Raw genomic sequence first — 19,753 nt, 5'->3', positions numbered from 1 at the left:
TGTAGCCATGTATGGAAGTGAAACATGGACGATAAATAGTTTGGACAGGAAGAGAATAGAAGCTTTCGAAATGTGGTGCTACAGAAGAATGCAGAAGATTAGATGGGTAGATCACATAACTAATGAGGAGGTATTGAATAGAATTGGGGAGAAGAGGAGTCTGTGGCACAACTTGACAAGAAGAAGGGACCGGTTGGTAGGACATGTTCTGAGGCATCAAGGGATCACAAATTTAGCGTTGGAGGGCAGCGTGGAGGGTAAAAATCGTAGAGGGAGACCAAGAGATGAATACACTAAGCAGATTCAGAAGGATGTAGATTGCAGTAGGTACTGGGAGATGAAGAAACTTGCACAGGATAGGTTGCATCAAACCAGTCTCAGGACTGGAGACCACAACAACAACATTGAAAATACTTATTAGAGTGATAACGAAAAAAGTGGGGGCATGAGTAACTGAGGCATGAATAGTTCACCTATCTACTGCATGTGCGCCACGTTGTGCCAGATGTCATGTCGTTATTGGTAAATGGAACGTCGCAACTACACACGGGACTAGAGATTAATCTCCGTTCTGTCTTGATACAGATAATATTCGCAACAGTGTGGCGAACGAGGAACTAAATTACAGATTCTCTACAGATCTTGCGGTCGTGGAGACATCACAGTAGTACGTCCAGGATATTCTACAGCCCCCGTGTATCTACCTCACTCGTATGGCACCTCTACCGCCATTCGTAGCACAAGACCTTATGTAACTCTACAGTTCCCTACGAACGTGAGTTCGTAGAGCTCAATCGTTGACCTGCGAAATTTCAAAACACGGCTTTGGTTGTAATTGAGCTTATGTCGAGCGTACCATGACAACACCTGATCCATAATTAGCAACCTGCCCCCAGAATAAAACATATCAAAACGCATCTCTAGACAGTCTAGGAGAGATTACTTACTGAATTGTGCACGGTGACTTCTGTATCGTTAAGTTGCTGTGAAGACAGTAAATGGAACTTTTTATTTCGCAATTCTTGTGACGTTAGCTGTTCATCTGATTGACGGCGATTGAATCCTCGTGAGTGATATGATTTTGATGTCCACCACAATAAGAATATGTAGCAGAGAGAGTGTCCTTTATAAGCAGCCACCGAAGGTCTCAAAACAGATAGCTTGTCACACAGAAGGAACTATTAACGAATATTCACCACACAAAACGCGCGCTCACACGTTTCCGTCTTCCGTGTAATTCGGTCGTGTTCCAGCCAGTTCATGTTATCTGAAGTTTTCGGAATTTCAGGTACTCATCTATCTGATAAGTGCTGCTACCTCACTATCTTTTAAATCTTCCTTCGAATCCTGATAAGGAATTCATTATCACGCCCGTCCGTGGAGAAGCGACACAGTCATTCTGCGGTTAACGAGTTTTCAGGTCCCATGATCATGTAAAACGAGATCTTGCCATTACTGCAATAGTGAACCATGTTTAAATCTCTTCATCTGGGATACGTATTTAAAGTTTATAATCGAGGCATGGTGCGAATGTCTCTTCTTTTTTGTCTTCATGCGTGATAGGTCACCAAAAGTGAAAAGATTTATTACGTATCAGTACTACGACTAATCACCGTTTGAATATCAGATATATGAAAAACTGTTCTGAAATTTCTGCACGTTAGCAATCAAGGTAAAGTTTTTACCTAGAGTAGATTATTTCCGTAATTTTATGTAATATTCCAAGGTTTAATTTCCCTTGGATTTTTTTTTAGGTAGGCTGACGTGTTGTTTTATAGTATGGGACTGCAATGCGCAAACCATCAGAAGTCTGAGAGTCGCCCAACAGTCAGCGATAAGAATCACATTAGCCTAAATGAACAGAAAGAGAAAGACGAATAAATGGATACCAGAAATGACAAGAGTAGGGAATTTCACAGTAAATAATAGGACGAGGCAAGCTGCCTTGTAAGCCTTGTAAAGTCTCTGAAAATAACCCAATGAAATTCTTGTTCGTATTTGGATAAAGGTCCAAATCTATCTCGTTTTTATATCTACATATTTATTATCATCAACTAGGTTAGTTTGAGGGTCCATATAGCTGAAGGACGCCACTTGATCCTCAATCATGTTGTCCAGTAGTTTTTAGTCAGACTGGATCTTTGCGCAACAGGCTATCAATATTGTCTTGGTTTCTCACTGTAACGCTTCACAAGTGATTCTAGTGGTGAAGTGGACATTGATAGTCGTAACTTTCCTGCAGTATTTACACATCGTCCACCTTAAGTTATTTGTTGAACAATAAAATCTGTTTTACAGATACCCTGCTTGTCACAAAGCTTACTTATCCTAGTTGCTTCTGTCTTCGTAACATCGATCATTCTTAAATACAACTTTCTGCAAATTGGCACTGACAATACGGCAACATTACATATTTCAATATTGTCTTTTTTATTTGTAACTGTCTACGGAAAACTGAAGGTGTGTGGCAAATTCATAACGACGCAGGAACGGTCGTCTGTACACATGTATTAGTAAATTGGTATTACTACAGAAGTTTCGAATTATTAATTACGATTTAAAAGTTATATAATGTATTTCCAATTCCAGTTATGTGTTCTGTTGCTATTTACTTCGTGCGAGATTCCTTTCACGCCCGACGGCAGCTGGCGAAACTGTGTTACTAAGCGAATTTCCCGGAACCCCTTACCAATGACACGTTGTCTTCCAGGGCCAACAAAAATTTGATTTCCAATATTTAGTCTAATTATTAATCGAATTTAAAAATTTAAAATGCTGTCATGATGTGCTCATTAAGAGGAATATCTTACTTAAAAGTTTAAAACAGTAAGACACGTATTACAGTTAGAAACTGTCTTGAGGCAGTGCAACTGATGGCGCGCGAATACCGGGACTTCATTCATCCAGTATTTGAGAATGAAAGAGCTTAGCGATTTCCAACAAATTTTAAGTATAATTTCAAACATTTTCTAAACTTCTCTAGCTTACATGCATAACCATCTGAGCACCGGTGGTTTCTGTCTTAAGCCACCATTTTTTATTTGAAGTACTAGAGTCTTTGGCATGAAACCACCGATGCCATTGCAAAACAAAGACATCCGGTTTTACACTGAGGTACTTCATTTGCGGTCGATACTCTGTAAGCCACCGTACGGTACGTGGTGAACAGTACTCTGTATCACTGCTAGCCATTTCCCTTTCTGGTCCACTCGCAAATAGAGGGAGGGAAAAACGGCTGTCTGCTTGCTTCCGTATGAGCCCTAATTTCTCGAATCTGATTTTCTTGGTCCTTACGCGCAATGTATGTTGGCGGCAACAGAATCGTTCGTTAGTCACCTTGAAATGCTGGTTCTCTAAATTTTCTACACAGTGTTTCTCGAAAAGAACGTCGCCTCCCCTCCAGGAATTCCTATGAGTTCCCGAAGCATCTCCGTAAACACTTACTTATTGGGCGATTTACCGGTAACAAATCAAGCACCCGCCTCTGAATTGCTCTGACCTCTTCCTTCAATCCGACTTGGAATGGATCCCAAACACTCGTATCAACGTCCTATATGTGGTCTCATTTACAGGTTAACCATTCTTTCCTAAAATTCTCCCAATAAACCTAAGTCGAACATTCGACTTCCCTACCAAAGTTCTCACATGCTCGTTCCATTTTATATCGCTTTGTAAAGTTACTCCCACATATTTAAACGTCTTGACTGTGTCAATCAGGACACCAGTAATACTGAATCCGAACATTACTGGTTTGTTAGCTGCGATTCATCACACCAACTAGAAATTTTGTCCAGGTCGTCTTGTATCTTGCTACGGTCACTCGATTTCGACACCTTACCGTACACCACAGCACCATCAGCAAACAACCGCAGATTGTTTCCCACTTTGCCCGCCGAATCAACTATGTACATAGAGAACAACAGCGGTTTTTTCACACTTCCCTGGAGCACTCCTGACTCTGATGAACACTCGCCGTCGAGGACAACATACTGGGTTCTATTACTTAAGAAGTCTTCGAGCCCGTCTCATATCTGTGAGCTTATCCTAAGTACTCGTACCTTCATTAGCAGCCTGCAATAGGGCACCGTGTCAAATGCTTTCCGGAAATCTAGAATATGGAATCTGCCTGGTGCCCTTCATCCATAGTTCGGAGTATGTTATGTAAGAAAATGGCAAGCTGAGTTTCGCAAGAGCGACGCTTTCTAAAACCATAGTGATTCGTGAACATAAGCTTTTCAGTCTCAAGAAAGATTACATTCGAACTGAGAATATTTTTCAAGGATTCTGGAGGAAACCGAAGTTAGGGATTGTTGTTGTTGTGGTCTTCAGTCCTGAGACTGGTTTGATACAGCTCTCCATGCTACTCTATCCTGTGCAAGCTTCTTCATCTCCCAGTACCTACTGCAACCTACATCCTTTTGAATCTGCTTGGTGTATTCATCTCTTGGTCTCCCTCTACGATTTTTACCCTCCACGCTGCCCTCCAATGCTAAATTGGTGATTCCTTGATGCCTCAGAACATGTCCTACCAATCGATCCCTTCTTCTAGTCAAGTTGTGACACAAACTTCTCTTCTCCCCAATCCTATTCAATACCTCCTCATTAGTTATGTGATCTACCCATCTAATCTTCAGCATTCTTCTGTAGCACCACATTTCGAAAGCTTCTATTCTCTTCTTGTCCAAACTAGTTATCGTCCATGTTTCAGTTCCATACATGGCTACACCCCATACAAATACTTTCAGCAACGACTTCCTGACACTTAAATCTGTACTCGATGTTAACAAATTTCTCTTCCTCGAAACGCTTTCCTTGCCATTGCCAGTCTACATTTTATATCCTCTCTACTTCGACCATCATCAGTTATTTTGCTCCCCAAACAGCAAAACTCCTTTACTACCGTAAGTGTCTCATTTCCTAATCTAATTCCTCAGCATCACCCGACTTAATTCGACTACGTCTGTAATTCTGCGGGTCAGTTCTTTTACCCTTCTTATATACTGGAGATCACTGACAGCGAAAATAAGTATATACTAAGTTATTGTAACATCAATTTGAGACTGTACTACTGGTTTTATGAGTAATTTCGCAATGAAAGTACTGGTGCAGCATGTTCTTTTGATATAAAATTATTACATTTTAGGCTAATTTTTGTTACCTGTGGTCCGAAGAAACCTCACATGCTATTGACATACACACTAATAAAGGCAGCATCCCGAAGCACGGCAGCTATGAGGTTGTCATTTTGACAGTGTACGTAATCAGACAAGAATGCTCTATTGTTTTCTTTTACATTAATTTAATGATAATTCTAACGTTAATAAACCATGAAATATGACGGTAATGCCATTGCAAGAGTAACTATCAGCTGTAAGTTTGTAAGACATAGGCGTGCTGCCCTTCAAGGAAAAGTGTGAACACCGCAGAACGTGCAGTATTGTAAGAAAGCAACATTAACGAGTTGTTAATACTCACGTGAGAGGTTGCAGGGCGGTGCTGGAGATACGACGAAGCATCCTCTCTGGACACGGTTTGACCCCGAGTTCTGCAATGGTAAAACAAACAGTTTTATAGCCACTCTGTTACAGCATAAAAATTTCTAACATAAAGGCATTTTAAGGTAAGTCTTGCTCAATGACAATTTCACTTCAAAAATTAATCGTTTTTGCGCACTTTGCGATAACTCTTCAGAAAGTTATATATTAGTGACGGTGTACTTAAACGGTTGAAACCCACTAACCAATAACGAAAATTTGTTTAATCTGCGTAGCAATAGTGTACTGGGCATCGAGAAAGAAGAGTGTATTACATTATGAGTTCTGAATTACGTACCATTAAATTGAGAATTGACTTAAAAGCCGTAAATAGTAAAAGACGATTACAATATAGAGCAAAATTTTCACAGTGGCAAGACCGCCGAAAAATGAAGAGACACAAGTGAGCGAGTAATGCCAAATGGATAAATGAGACATCTAGAAGAAGAGTTGGAGGTATTTATATATGGAGAAAAGGGTACAAGAAACAGACTAGATATATGAATAACCAAACTTATACAAAGATCGTTAAATTGATTCAGAAGAAGGGCCACAACGATGCTGGCAACAGTGGGTACTGATCGATCATTGATTAAAAAATGGGGCGAAGTGCGGCGTTCGTGTGACTCAAAACAGTGTTTCTTTAATCTTCGACACCTATTTTTTGTAGAATGCAGACAGGAATCTTTGATTTAAAGTCCGTCGAGAACCAGGTTATTACAGACGGAGCACAAGGTCGTAGGACGATGGGTTAGGAAATCGACCGTAGCTATGAGATTTTGGGAAACGATGGAAGAACAGGAAAACCTAAATCTGGATGGCCATACAGGGGTTTGAACTCCACTTCTTCTGAATGACAGTACAGTGCCTCAACTACTGTGCTACCTCGTCCGGTATCCTATTGTGGAACATTCATCCTGTGTGATAAAGGAAGCATCGCTTTTTGTATTTAAGTCAACTTCTAACTGGAAAGAATAGAAACGATATTTATCTGCGTCCGTAGTAGAAGTAGCTTTGGCGCGATCGGTCTCATTTAGGAGGGAGTCGATGAGTGCGCTAACTGCTGAAAAGTACCCGAATATCCCTCTGTAATGTGGAATTAACCGCTAGGCGTCACGACAGACTGTCCCGCCGGCATAAAAGCAGATGGGGTGTATCGAGTTGATAGTAGAGAAACAACAACAGTAGAATGGGTCGGTCACGAGAGCTCAGTGACTTAGAACATGGTTTAGTCGTTGCATGACACCTGAGTAATAAAGCTATCAAGAACATTCCAGCCAGCCCTTCTAAAGCTGCACTAGTCGACTGCTGGTAATGTGACTAACAAGGAGACGGCACGACCGTGGGGTCGGGGATTTGTCCGAAATTGTGTGTGGTGAAAAAGGACTCCTAACACCTCACGTGGTTAAAATACGAGGGCGCACTACCCGGAAAATCCCGGGAAAAATCGATCCAAAGTTTCTTAGGTGCGTTATGAGTATGAAATGTTAGCCCACTGCTGAGCCGCCGTCTGGTCTAGATGGTTAGGGCTCGGACTCTTCCGCTAGAGGTCTCGGATTCGATTCCTTCTCCAGTCTTTTTTTTCTTCGGCCAATTACATAGCGTCGCGAGAGATTTGTTACAAAGATGTCGATGATATTACATTATTTTCCGTCAACAGCTTTTCATACTACACCACTGCGTCCATCAATCGTAATTTTGATAGATCACTATGAATGGATTCTTCCGGAATTTCTTCTATTCCAGATGAGCCAGCATCTTCTTCAGTCGACATGTTTAACCTCGGATCGGAATACCACGTTGAAATTTGAAACAGGCGCGTCTGTTCACGTGCTTCTCACGGCTCGCGCACGGTCCTATGCGCAGATGACCGTTATAATCCCAAGGGGACCCTTACAGAGCCCCTTTAAACCTTGAACCCCCATAAAACGAAATGGAACAACGAGCACGAATACTTTTCAGTGAATGAAAAACTTTACGTTCTTGAGCTAAAATAATGTTTTAAAAATAATGTAGGTTTGAGAAACTTTTTGAATAATGATGGGATAACAAAAGAAGAACAGAAGAAAAAAGTGCCGGAGGAGGAATCGAACTCAAGACCCCTGGCGTAGGAGTCCGAGCCCTGTCCATCTAGGCCAAACGGCGGCTTAGCAATGGACTAACATTTTATACTCATACCGCACCTAAGAAACTTTGGATCGATTTTTCTCGGGATTTTCCGGGTAGAGCGTCCTAATATTTTAACCACGTGAGGTGTTAGGGGTCCTCTTTAATCACACAAAATATCGGACAAATCCCAGACCCCACGGTCGTGTCGTCTCCTTGTAAGTGGAAATGCGAAAGAACACCCATAGCTAAACCAAGACCACGCAGACCTCATTTACTAAGTGACATGGATCGTGGACATTGCGAATAGTGGTTGTAAAAAAAATAGCATGAAATAAGTGGAAGGAGCTACTAGCAGTCCAGCTAGCACAATAAATGTGCGTACAGAGTTAAAAAGAATGGGAAACAGTGGTCGAACAGCTCCTCGTAAGCCAGGCATTTCTGTAGTCAATGCTAAGCGACGCTTGGGGCGATGTAAGGAGCGATGCCAATGGACAGTGAACGCCTGGAGACGAGCGATTTGGAGAGATAAATCACGCTATATCCTATTGCAACCGGAGGAAAGGATTTGAGTTATATGAGTTTGGTGAATGCCTGGAGAACGTTTCCCGCCATCATGTGTAGTTGCCAACAGTGAACTATGGTGATGTTACGTTATGGCGATGTTTTTCGTGTTTAAGGATGTAATTCCATTACTACGCTTAAGAAAATGCTAAACGCGAAAGAATGTGGATACGTTTTACAGCATTGTGTTCTGTGTACAGTAAGGAACAGTTCGGACATGACAATGTGCAGCAATGGTTTGTGCACAGCGACATTCCTGAAATGGGCTGGTCTGCCGCGAATCCCCACCTGACCCCAAAGGAATGTTTCTGCGACGAGTCAGAACTATACCAAAGCAATTTGTAATGAAGTGAAATAGCCAAGTGATCTTTGAAATATATGACGACTTCAATAAGATATAGTTTAAGTACATGGGATGATACAGAAATTGTGTGTGGAATAGATGGTAAAATGTGCGGATTAAAAGCTCTCAAAACATTCTATGATGAAGCAGCAAGTTGTTTTATTTTCTGATTCGAGGGTAGTGGAAACTTGGAGTCGCAACGTGCTTAATTGCTCAAAGTGACTGCCTGGTCGCAGTACCGTCCATACAAAAAATTATTTAAATTACACAGCCTAACAAAGAGTGAAGCATCCAGAAGAGAAGGAAGGATGTTAATGTAACTTCCTGCGGACCTACTATTGGCAGGTATGTCAATGCTTAAGAATTGAAATTATTTGTGACAGAAAGAGCGGCATTAGTGTTGTTCGTGTTTAGTGTTGTCACTACGCCTGCACGGTACGGGCATGAACTGTATCACGTATTGAGTGATCACAGTGAAAAACACGGAGACGCTACGTACTCATGTGACAGAGCGTTACCAGCACCTGGCACGATTTTAAAGGGGTCTCATTGTGGGTCCTCAATTGCTTGGCTTGTCAAAGGGTGCAGTATCGAAATATGAGGGATATTCGGATACGGCAGTGATATGACATTGGACTACATGTGAACGTGAAGACAGGCGCACTCATGGTCAAGGTTCTGGTCGACCACGTCTTACCACTACAAGTGACAACCCTCGTATGCGCGCCAAGCACATCATTACCTCTTTACATCCGAGAACAAGTAATGGACTCCCTGCAACATTCTGTATCACACTACACCAGTGGTCGGAGACCAGCAACGGTACGACTAAGGTTGGGTTGGGTTGTCTTGGGGAAGAGACCAAACTGCGCGGTCATCGGTATCATCGGATTAGGGAAGGACGGGGAAGGAAGTCGGCCGTGCCCTTTCAAAGGAACCATCCCGGCATTTGCCTGCAGCGATTTAGGGAAATCACGGAAAACCCAAATCACGATGGCCGGACACGGGATTGAACCGTCGTCCTCCTGAATGCGAGTCCAGTGTGCGGTACGACTAGGAAATTACTGTCTCGTGCGTAGGCTGCCGTTAACACCACGACACTAACGGCTGCGTTTGGAGTGGTGCCGTGACCGAGGAGCACAGACTGCTCATGAATGACGCCACAATGTGTTCAGTTATGAATTGCGGTTCTGCAGTACCTCGGATAACCACCGCCGATGAGTATGGCGGCGATCTGATGAAGGGTCCCACTCTCCCAATGTTTTGAAGTGCACAGTGGTATATTCATGGCGCCACTGTATGGGCGTAACTTCAGGTCACGGCTGGTAGTGTTTGAGGAAACTCAGACGGCACATTGATGCGTCACAGACATCCTGCGCCCTTACGTGTTACCTCTCACGCGATGCCATTTTTCAACGAGACAATCCTCGTCCACGCACAGCACTTGTCTCGATGACTTGAGCTACTCCCGTGGGCAGCAAGATGCCCAGAGCAACTCGGACACCAGCTCAAAAAAAATGGGTGTGAAATCTTATGGGACTTAACTGCTAAGGTCATTAGTCCCTAAGCTAACACACTACTTAACCTAAATTATCCTAAAGACAACACACACACACACACACACACACACACACACACACACACACACACACACACACACACGCTCGACGGAGGACTCGAATCTCCGCCGGGACCAGCCGCACAGTCCATGACTGCAGCGCCTCAAACCGCTCGGCTAATCCCGCGCGGCGGACACCAGCTCCACTCAGTGTCAGTGTCCAGTGTGTCAAGGACCAGTTACATCAGTTGTGGGCCAGCTGGCCTCAGGAGAGGATACAAAAGCTTAACGGCACCTTTCCCAACTGAATCAGTGGATTTATTTAGGCCAGAGTGGGTGCAACGTCGTACTGATAAGTGGGCTCACACCGCGAAGTTGTTTGTAAAATTGACTCGATTTTGTAATCACCGAAATAACATCACATACCCTTCACAACCCGCGAACTTTCATTTCGCTTCCTCCTCCCTTATTGAGTGCTTCGCTTTTTTATCAGACAGTGTAATGCTGATGTCAAGTGGCACTGTCATCTTGTGGAGTGACTGAGGAAGCTTCTGTGGTGGAAATGCATCTCTATTGTGGGCATTAGGTGCCGTTGCTTAGTGTGAAATCGGGACCCGGAAGTTCCTAAGACGCACATTAAAACAAACATTTGATCAGGCGGCAGACTTGTATGGAAGTTGTAATTATGACTGCAATAAAAACGAAAAAGTTGGCAGGACATGTAGCAGGCAAATGGATGGTAAATAGACCAACAACGTATTTTAATATTTTTTTAAGAGCTTAGAAAAGCCTAAAACGATGATCTAATGTCAGGTCGCTGGACGACACTATCCAGGAAAATGCACGAGCAACGTGGACGCCTATGAACAAAGAACTTAATGAATACAGAAGCTTACAGGACGCATTTATCCAATACTGGATACCAAATGACTCAAGATGATGATCCAGGCGTGTAACTCACAAATGGGCGCGCGCGTGGCTGTGTGTCATGGTTCTCAACACTGCAGTTCACTCAAAGTTTCAGTTTCAATCGAAAAAACACCATTCTGTGCAAACTCTGAGTGCAGCAATACCGTTAGGCTTACCTAAATAGTTTCTCCTCTTGCAGGTACCATAGTTTTTTCCAAATTCCTGTTAATTACGAAGATACTCGAAGTGTTAGTATGAAATCTTTGTTGATAGTTAATCGTTGAGAATGTCAACTTCTTACTGACTACGTATATCGTAGATTGATAACAAAACAACGCAATTCAAACATCTTAATACGGAATCTGATGACAAATTTGAAAAAAAAAGTGTTCAAATTAGGTTGTCTACCAGTCGTCAAAACTTAACACGATGGAATAGCATGATCAACTGTTGTGTTGCGCTATCTAGATTACATTCAAACGATGCTCTGGGATTAAAGGGAAATCTTGCTTAGATGCAAAAGGCCTCAGTTTAAAGCTGCGGGAGTGAGTTCCATGACGCACCAGCTAACGAAGGTACAAGGCCAGCCAGTGGAAACGGTCTCTGGGCAGCGGCACACAGAGACCCGACAGAAACAGAACTGTCGGGGCGGTCAAGGACTGGCTCGTACTGGTACATCTGCTTTCAGTTAGTGGGTCGCCGCAGCATACTCGAGGTCGCAACGAAAACAACACAGAACGCATTAATACACCAGAAACTGACAAACCGAACGTCCTATTCAGAAAATAGATCCTCTTCTATCGTATAGCGTCAGCTTAGTACGTCAAGTGCTCAAGCTGTGATTAAAAGGCCAATGGTTCCAGTCCTTTAATCTTTGTTTTACACTGGAAATGAGCCACTACAGATTACGTGTTAGCAGTCGAAATCATTTTCCATGTTAAGGTCTAGCTGTGCTGTTAGTTTTGACATCATGCCAGTATCTCTTTACCCCTCAGTGAAGGACTCCTATCTTTCCTCACACAGAGGTTTTCTCTGTCTTCTGAATTCTCATTCCTCTCTGAATCCTTGGTAGTTGTGTTCCATCTCTTGAAGTAATACTTATTCCTGACTTGGTTTTCTGGAATATCAACTTTATGAATTTCGAAACCACCAAGATTTTGTTTCATTTGAAGTTATGGAGTTCTAGATCGCCTTTGTTAGGCGATCATTGCTCATACTGTACATGTACCCAAAGAAATGCACTTTTTTTTATAAACGATGATGTTATTGCTTCTCTCTTTATGAAAGATTTTTCATATCTTAATCGAAATATGTACATCACTCCATGTATTGCCCACTTTTCTTTTCTCATTATCATGCGTTTCTTTTTTAACTGGATGACTGGCCGCTCTGTGCTCTTCGTTAAGGTCTCTGGTAGACATCCTCCTCCTGCTGTTTCATGGTCTCAACATCGCTGCAACAGTAAGTGCATCGTCATTCATGTTTCAGTTTCTGCGCACGGTAATCAATGTCGGACTTTGGCAGTTAACGAATATAAAACAAGAAAATGCGCGTCTGTATTTTAACTGTATTTGTATTTTTGTTTCTCCACTTCGAGGAGTTTTAATTTCCCATTTTTCATGGTTGCTTTCGCTACTACCTAAAAGGATTTTCTCAGTCGTTCTGATTTTTTTGTTTGCATTTCAGAGTTTTAATTTTCAGTGAAAAATGACGTTTGGTGTATGAAGCCACATATTTCTTGGTTTAATTATAAGAAGGATGTAATATCAGATCCTTGAATCAAAATAGTGGCATTCAAATTCATATTAATAATACAGAAGTATGGACTTAGCACATACCAATAAAATATGCTTCCATTTCGGTATCAAAGTAATGTACCTAAAGATATTGCATGGATAGCTACCAATCGTTTAACATAATTGTAAGGTCCGCGTAATTCCTGTGAAATTTAGTTTTTGGGGTGCTATACGTTTTCAAACTCATGGAATTAGTCACATAAAAAATGCCTGCCGGCCGCGGTGGCCGAGCGGTTCTAGGCGCTTCAGTCCGGAAGCGCGCGACTGCTACGGTCGTAGGTTCGAATCCTGCCGCGGGCATGGATGTGTGTGATGCCCTTAAGTTAGTTAGGTTTAAGTAGTTCTAAGTTCTAGGGGACTGATAACCTCAGATGTTAAGTCCCATAGTGCTCAGACCCATTTGAACCAAAAAACGCTAATTTTAGAATCTTGTCTTCTCTAGGATAATTTTTTCCCACACTCGTGTGTGAAAGAAAATGTAATTTATTTCCTATTCTTCCTTAAACAAGAAACTGTAATAATAAGCAGCGGTGGAAGCAAACTGATTCTTCCATCGCCTCTTACTATTTCGGTCTCATATTTAGGGATTAACTGAAAACAAATTGTTTTTTCTTCCACTCATGAGTATCTGAGGAAAAAAGTAAAATCTCGTTTACACTACTCCCCACTTTCGTTACACAGGTGGCATTGTCTGTGCCCGTTAGTAGGAAAATAAGGGTAAGTATTTTCTACTTCATAAAGCCTCCTACTAGTTAGCGTCCCAACAACAACTTGAAGACAACTATTTGTCACAAGCGTACAATTGTTTCGACAGCGGAATGGGGGCACGAAACAAGCTGGCTTCCGTGTCTAAGCGGCATTTCGCGCCAGTTGCAGTGGAATCGGCGGCGCCAGGTACTAGCAGATACACTCGGCTGGACACAAGGACGCAGCAGCCGGTGTAGAAATAGACTTCCTGCAGCTGGCGGTGCGCAACGCTCAAGACAACAAACCAACTGCTCCCAACAAGTGCAACACGTGGCGTCCTAACTTCAAATTTCGCATCTTATCTGCATGACCGCAATGTAACCTACTCTCAGCTGGCCGATCGCTCAGTAAAAACGTACGATGAACTGAATCTTCCGTAGTTCTTTGTAGGAAACCAGACAGCGGTACCTTTGAGTGGCCTGGTGTGGTCTGACGTTCCACCTTGTTTAGCCAAGCGGTCAGCCTGTAGGTTGACGCGGATGCCAGTGTGGCCTTTGATAAATACAATTTCTTTCTGCTAATTTTGCATACTACTGACTTGTTGGATAATTTCGCAGCCAACGGGGTTGTTGCGTTATTGTGCATGATTTTCTGTCCTGTTTAATCACTACCGAGAATCTTCCAAAATTTGTTACATCAGCATTCATTGGAATCTAGTTTCGTTAATACGACTCTTAATTACCTTTCCGTTACAACTAGAAACGTTTCGTTACTCGCAACGTTTTGTTCATCCCGCAGTTTGTGCCCACTTACCGGTTTTCGAATTCCTCCAGTTTCTTATTCTCATCGGGCCAAGTAAGCAATGACGCAGAGCACCGAATCCATTTTTTTCACTCGCTGCATTTACTTTCCAGAATGTAGTTTGTGTCCAGGTTGGGCAGAGTCGGCCTTATTTATAAGCCTCTATTTCTTCCTCCCATATACGTTACATTGTCACGAGTTAAACGCCGTGAGCGAGTAATAGATGGCGTGAGTTACTTGTGTGTGAACTGAAAGTCTACAAAATCAATTAGTTTCACTTACCATGCTTCTTACGAAGTATTCATTTTGATTGTAAAATTAACTAATGATCTGAGCTTAATGAAAAAATTAGTTCTACTTTCAAACTATCTGTTGTATTGTACATAAGAGTTCATATGCATTCTAATTTAGTACATCATGTAGAGGAAAAGAAGCGAACAGAGTTATTTCTTTTTAAGAGAAGAAGGCGGGAAATGAAGTAAGGATTAATGTGTCGATAGTCATACTCAAGTCAGAGGAGAATCTACAACTAATTTAAAAAAATTATTTATACGTAATAACATTCAGTAACGAAAGTAATGAGTAGTGACGGATGTGTGTCACGACAAGACCGAATAAACGTAGTAACAAAATTTAGTTGTTACTTTTACATTCCAAATCCTAACAAGGTCCTGCATAAAGACTTATTTAAATGTGCATGCGTGTACCGTTTTTAACAAGAAAGCTTTCCAACATTAGAACATGTAAAGGCCGTTTCTGATAAACTGCGCTGATCTTTCGCAACGTAAAAGCTGTTTCTATGTCATTTCAGGATCTGCCAATGTATATTGAAAAGCATAATTATGATTTGTGGCTTAATGCCGAGAAGAAACAGCTCACAGTGTAAATATTCAGAGTTGCGGTGTCCAGTTATATGTACCGTTTGAACAGGACAGGTTTGTTAACACTGTAAAATGTAAATGTAATTTCTGGTAAACAGCACTGATCTACAATCTGGTCAGTTATTTAAATCAATAGGGCAAGTTGAAAATTTGTGCCGGACCGGGATTCCAAACCGGGTCTCCTGCTTACTAGGCAGATGCGCTGACCACTGCGCCATCCGGACACAGTGGTCACCACAATCACACGGACTACCCTAGCACGCCTGTCAAACCAAAATTCTCAATTTATACCCCAGACTGCTGATGTATGCGCCTGTTCATTATCCTCATTACTCGCGGCATCTCGCTGATTCTCGTAAGAGTTCGAGATTGGAGTGCATTGCACTGAAGGGATCATAGGTCATCATCGCCTAAATTATGTACGACCGAGAAAACAGACAACACATATACTGCTTATTTAAATGTGGCTGCTGTGGTAGTATACGGTTTGTTTACGCTAATTTCAAAAATTACCACAGAAATTTCTTTAGAATTTCGTTGTCTGTCCTGCAGATTTGAATTTTGCTTGTAAAAACAATGTTTTGCGACCTAATGTTGGCTAGCTTTTCCTGCTTCCAAGAATTCAAGATGATCAGTTAAAAGCTACGGATACTTACTGTAGCAACAATTGGGCTTGCTGCATTAACATTATGCCATCCGGCGACACCACAGTGGTGTCGTGCGCCATATAGCGGTCAACGGCCGGCGACACCACAGTGGTGTCGTCAGCATAGTATCACGCAGTGGCCGGCGACAGCACTTTAATATCTTTTGCATTATGTTGGTGTTATGTTTAGGTCACAAAGTACTTGTGCCCTTTCATCATGGCAGACGAAAGAGAGAAAAGGATTATTTACGATGAATGCGCGGACATCTTGTCTGACGATCGAGACGACTTGGCCGATTGGGAAGAAGACATTGGATAGCAACAAAATGAAAGTGAAGCAGAATGGTGAAATACGTCCAAGAAGAATTCAGCGAACGCTACGAGTGTCAACTGATTCGGCTGAATCAGACGAAGAAGGCAGTGCATAGTGGTCAGACTTTGATTTACTGAGAACCAATAATAAATTTGAAGGGTCCCCGGGTCCAAACATATTTCCCAAAGATACACAGAGCGTCGAGGATATCTTAGAATTATACATTGGGAACGATCTATTTGAATATATTAGCAACGAAACCAACAAGTACTACAGTCAAAATTGCAAGAGAAGGAAACTGGATTTAAAAAATGCCAAATTTGTCAACGTTACGGGACCCGAACTTAGAAAATGGTTTGGGCTTGATATCCTTATGGGAACTATAAAAAAAGCCAGGATCGATGATTATTGGTCAACGAATCCGTTGATACACACACCGATATTTCCCAAAACGATGTCCCGCAAACGATTCAGACAAATATTATCATTTTTACATTTTTCCGACAGCAACAATAAACCGAATAATGCCGACCGGCTTCTCAAAGTGCAATTCGTAATTGATTATTTTTCCGAAAAGTTTAAATAAACGTTTAATCCAAGTCAAAATATCTCAATTGATGAAGGAATAATACCGTGGCGTGGTCGATCAAATTTTGAAGTTTACAATCCGTCGAAAATTACGAAATACGGTATACTCAATCGAATGCTGTGTGATTCGATTACGGGATACATTTCTTCATTCAAGATTTGGCTCAAATGGCTCTAAGCACTATGGGACTTAACATCGGATGTCATCAAGTCCCCTAGACTTAGAACTACTTAAACCTAAGGACATCAAACACACCCATGCCCGAGGCAGGATTCGAACTTGCGACCGTAGCAGCCGCGTGGTTCATTCAAGATTTATTCCGGCGCTGGACAGTCTTTAGCAAAAATAGTGATGGAATTATTGACACCCTTTTATGGAAAGTGGCATCACCTTTACATGAATAATTATTATAACAGTGTAGAACTAGCAGAAAAGTTACTTCAAAATTCGAGTTTGTGGAACGATACGGCAAAATAGAGGATTTCCGGAAAATTAAAGCGCGCAAAAGTCAATGTGTTTGAAGCTTATCATCAACGGAAAGGCGACAAGCGGCCGGCAACAAGCAAAGTAACCCGAATTAGCGCTGCCGGCACCAAGCGAATAAATTTGTACGAGAGGTGCGGACGGTAATGTGTTAATAAGAGCTACGAATCTATCGCTTTCGCCGTTAATGAATGTTACTATTACAAAAACTAAAGACGTTAGAAATTATATTTTTATAGGCACGTTATGATTACTTTTTTTTAATTTTTGCTTAAACTTCGAAACGTTCAGTTTGAAGCTTGTGATTTATCTTAGCATTGCATGGGGTACCTAAGCTCATTTCCTTAATAAAAATGGCTGAATACACTGTAGTGGTCAGTGTATTAGTAGCAGTGCGATATGCCCAATGAGGTCGCCAGTGGCAAGTTGGCCTTACTTTCACTATACAGAGCTCTAAGTCCAACGAGGCTACAATGAGATCTACCGGACTTCCGTGGAACTACCTGCGCACTGCAATTCGGGCGAATACAAAAATCTGATGCAGAAGTCTACCAGAGACCACCTCGACTACTCGCAAAAGGAAGCCGACATCCCAGCGCAGTGTGTGGTCGGGGCGATCGTAAAGACATTTCCCACTTAACGGCCGCTCCCATCAACCACAGCGCGAAGTGTCTTCCACGTACCAGCAGAGGCGGCAGTGGGACGCGCAGAGTTGGGCTCGCGGTGGCGAGGGCGGCGGTTTGACACCCGACACCGGCAGGCCACGGCGCGCTGCACCTGTTGCCGTAGCCAGGGCGCAGCCACAAAGACCGACCACGTCACGTTACGCGACCGCACCGCGGACCTTGCGAAACAATCGCGCCTTCACTCTCTCCAGTATAAATATCGTACGTGACCGCAGACCACTACACAACATTACTCATCGCCTGGCAAACGGCCTGGTTTCATGACAACCGATTCTTATCGTCAAGGCTGTGCTTTATCTTCCAACAAACTCGTTCCTAGCTAAAGAGAACTACGGCGGAAAACTCTCGTATTACGGGTATTGAAGGAAAAAGTTGAACTCCGTTGTCAATTATAACTACGCTGGCGATCTAACCGACGATAAATAATACTGTTTGGTCTTATCGTTTAAATCGTTTTTCAACTTTATCAGTTTCAAAAATTGTTTGATGTGGCTGTTCAAAAGAGTCGTGCAGCGTAAGAACACAAACTTATCTCTCTGCCGCGGGAATGCTGATTAACTTTAAGCACTCTCAAGCCAGAAAATATTTTAGCACGATCAACATTTATAGGGCTTCCAAACTTATGGTGTCATCATTCTCTTTTTCTAAAAGTTACAGACAGCTTCCGTCGATTCTGGATTAACTGCTGCACCAAAGAAAAGAAGAGGGACTTCTGATTACCACAACTATGACAAGACCCACGTCCAACACACTTACGGAACAAACACAAGATACTGGATATTTCGGTGGCAGTATAGAGAATTATTACAATTAGATCCATATCGCAGCTGATGGCGGGTTAAAGAGTTCTAGACTGTCGAAATCAGACCGGATGGTGTGAACTTGGAGAAGCGCACACGCACATTTTTAACTGTGTTATCCATTTTCGTACACAAAAATTGAACACCGTTCCACTATCCTCGTTCCCGACGAAGGTTTTCGAGAGATTTTCCCTCTCAAATATTCCCTACTGGGAACCCTCTTGCCTCGGTCCTAGCTTGCTGGGATTCGACTGAAGAGAAACAAGTTCTACACCAGAATGCTCCGCTCTCGTTAGAGAGAACTGTCAAACTGGCCTCAAACTGAAGGTTACTTTGAATAACGTAGGGCTGTAAAACAGGTAGTTCTTTTGGAGGTCGCATGCCCTTGTCTTCCGCCGATCTTTTAACTGACTTTCACAGTCGGTTATAAGAGAATCCACAGTTTAATGTGGACTCCTGGACCACCATAGACCACCATACAATTTAGCATTTTTTTCACAGTAATGGGCCATAGCCAGGGGTGGAAATAGCAGAAAGTAACAAAACGAGAGATAGATAGAGAGAGAGAGAGAGAGAGAGAGAGAGAGAGAGAGAGAGAATACCATGCAGCCAATTGCCTAGTAGAACTCTACAAAGGCGGTGCTGGTAGACTCGTTAACACCACTCTGGCTGGTTCAAAAACAGAAGGCGGCTCGGAGCCGTGGCCAAGACGAAACGTGGCCCTGATTTGATTTATCCCTGAAGCAGCGCGCTCGAGTGCAGTAGAAATGTTTCCATTCACACTAAGATGTTGGTCGTAAATTGAACTACAAAATGTAATGTTCCATCACAGCCAACGTTATAACAGCCTTTGGCTATATACATTTCCTACATCTTGTGTAGCCCTCCTTGCAGCAGCCCACTCTATGCCCAACGGATTTCATGCTCCATAAATTGCCAATGAAATGTGTCATTACTGAATGCATAGGGTCCTCGTATTTGCTACGCGTAACACAACTAGCATGCGTTGGCCAATGAGAGAAGCCTTGACGTAAAGAGAAGCCTTGACGTAAAATGT

At 42.4% G+C, this 19,753-nt stretch overlaps 1 protein-coding gene and 1 non-coding gene across 2 annotated transcripts in view; both read right to left on the bottom strand.

The window, feature by feature from the left end:
* Positions 1-19,753, bottom strand: part of LOC126260833 (F-actin-monooxygenase Mical) — a 556,018-nt gene that overhangs the window by 428,404 nt on the left and 107,861 nt on the right. The window contains exon 2 of the mRNA XM_049958228.1: positions 5,476-5,545. The gene's annotated coding sequence lies outside the window, so the exon portion shown is untranslated. The remainder of the gene's footprint in view (positions 1-5,475; positions 5,546-19,753) is intronic.
* On the bottom strand, positions 15,331-15,403 carry Trnat-agu (transfer RNA threonine (anticodon AGU)). Its single transcript has one exon. It is a non-coding gene; the product is annotated as a tRNA-Thr (tRNA).

The sequence above is a fragment of the Schistocerca nitens genome, chromosome 5 (assembly GCF_023898315.1).
Source record: "Schistocerca nitens isolate TAMUIC-IGC-003100 chromosome 5, iqSchNite1.1, whole genome shotgun sequence".
Taxonomy (NCBI): domain Eukaryota; kingdom Metazoa; phylum Arthropoda; class Insecta; order Orthoptera; family Acrididae; genus Schistocerca; species Schistocerca nitens.
Note: the sequence above shows the minus strand (reverse complement) of the source record. Positions and strands in the feature narration are given on the sequence as shown.